The sequence below is a fragment of the Mastomys coucha genome, unplaced genomic scaffold (assembly GCF_008632895.1).
Source record: "Mastomys coucha isolate ucsf_1 unplaced genomic scaffold, UCSF_Mcou_1 pScaffold21, whole genome shotgun sequence".
In the NCBI taxonomy this organism is placed as follows: domain Eukaryota; kingdom Metazoa; phylum Chordata; class Mammalia; order Rodentia; family Muridae; genus Mastomys; species Mastomys coucha.
Window position 1 is genome coordinate 13791383 of NW_022196904.1, and position 2076 is coordinate 13793458.

A 2076-nucleotide genomic window follows, 5' to 3' on the forward strand; every position below is an offset into this window, starting at 1 on the left:
ACGGTCTCCAGCTGGTCCCCAACCTGGACTCTGAAAGCAGAGAAATCTAGAATGTGCAAGAACCTGAGGAGAGAAAGAAAGTTAAGAGTGTATGGAGGGTGCATTTTTGAAAGCTGTGAAGCCGTTCTCTGCTCTGGTGAGCTAAACTCAGGGAGCACAGTCCCAGACAAATGCCACTGAAGCCTACCCTAGGTTCATTGTCTCAACCTAGGATGAATAAGGAACCACAGATGAGAAGTCAGCAGTGAAGGGAAAGTGAGAACTCGCCAGGGACTTCCGACTCTGGTGGGTCCCCTGGAAGACCCAGGGGACTGAGGGAATTTTTTGGGATTTTTAGCATCTCCAGTGAACCCAGTAAGGGCTCTGCAGACTCCCTCAGCCCCAAACAGAAGTGATCATGTTACTGGTCCATTTAGGAGGGGGCTGGTCTCAAAAGAAAAGGGATTAGACTAGGCATGGACCAAGGCTAACAAAGTAAGTGTGCATAGATTCTGGTGTGGAATGTCAAAGCTAGACCAAGGCAGACAGGCCCTAGGAGATACTGTGCTAAAGTAGGTATTGGGGCTCAGCTAAACAGCCTCAGAGGATTGGAGAGACGAGAGCAGTCACCACCCCCATCGTTCCATCAAAGTCTCTAACCCAAGGCCCAGAGGAAATGTTGCTTCCCCAACCCCTGACCAGGAATAGAATTGGGGTCAGTAGGGTTGGTAAAATATTAGAGGGAATCCACACTGGGGGTGGCACCTGGGCACTTCCTTGGAGGAACATGTGTTTGTGGGGTTGGGTAGGCAGCAGTCACCCCTGCTAGGGAAGTCCACTTGTACATCTGACCACCACCCTCCTGCACTGCAAAGATCTTGGAACATCGGGTGCCAAGATCGAAACTTCCCAGGCTCCAACCTCCAAAAGCCAGGCCAAAGCGTGGGAAGCTTCAGGGAGTTGGAATTTCCCTCTCCTGGCAGCAGGCCCAAGTGTCCCTTGGAGCTGGCAGTGGACACCGGCTGCTGGCAAGGCTGGTCTTCTCCCCCTGCAGTACCATTTTGTGCTCAGCGCCCAGCACCTGCCACCTGTCCTCTAGAGGGAGGGAGCCTGGAGTGGGGTTTGTCCTGCGGGTAGTGATGAGGGCGGGCGTGTGATGCACGAATCTTGAGGTGTGTGCATGTGTGCACTTGCAGGTGAGAGTGTTTGCACCTGTGCCACTAGTTGTATTCAACCACCTAAATGCTTCAGAGTCCTAGAACTCTTGGCTTAGGACTTTGCAGTTGGGGGGAAATTGAGAAAGGGTCTTATGTAGCTCAGGCTGGCCTCTAGTCAAGGGTGACATTCAACTCCTGATTACCACCACCTCTTGATTGCTGGGATTGCAGGCATGCACCACCGTGCATAGTTTATACTGTACTGAGGGCAGAGCCCGGGCTTAGTGCACATCTTCAGCCCCCCCACCCTAAAATTGCTTATTGAGTCTAAGTCTTGCTATGAGGGTGGCTTGGAACTCAGCTATCCTCCTGTCTCAGCTTCCTGAGTGCTGGGATCACAGATGTGTGTCACCACACCGGGTGATCTTAATTTTCCCCTGCCTTGCCAGCCCAGAGGCAGTACAGCATGTGGTAAAGATATAGAACCTGAAGCCACAGTTGCTGCCTCGGTTTCCCCTTCGAAATGTCAAAATGGAGCTAATAACATCTACCTCCGGGGTTTGGGAGTGAGACAGTGTTTTGGCGTGGCAGGGGCAGTGGGAATGGTCGTACCTGGGCACTCTGGTAGCAGTTCCCTGTCTTCTGTAAGGTTTTCTGAGCAGGCTGAGCCTGTGAACTTGGAAAGATCTGCCGCCCGACATTCCTTCCCCCACTTCCCCCAGGTCTGCCAGCCTGTGGCTATTTGTAGCGATGACTGCATCTCTGGGCCCTTGTATGGACGGGATGCTGTGCGCGTCTGATCAAAGAGAGGGACTGGGATACTACAGCACAGAAAGGTGTACGAACTTGCGCCCTCCATCGCTGTCCTCAGATTCTAGCATTGAATCCCAAGACTGAGGCAACTTGCATGCAGCCCCTGCCCTGCCAAGCCCCTCTACCA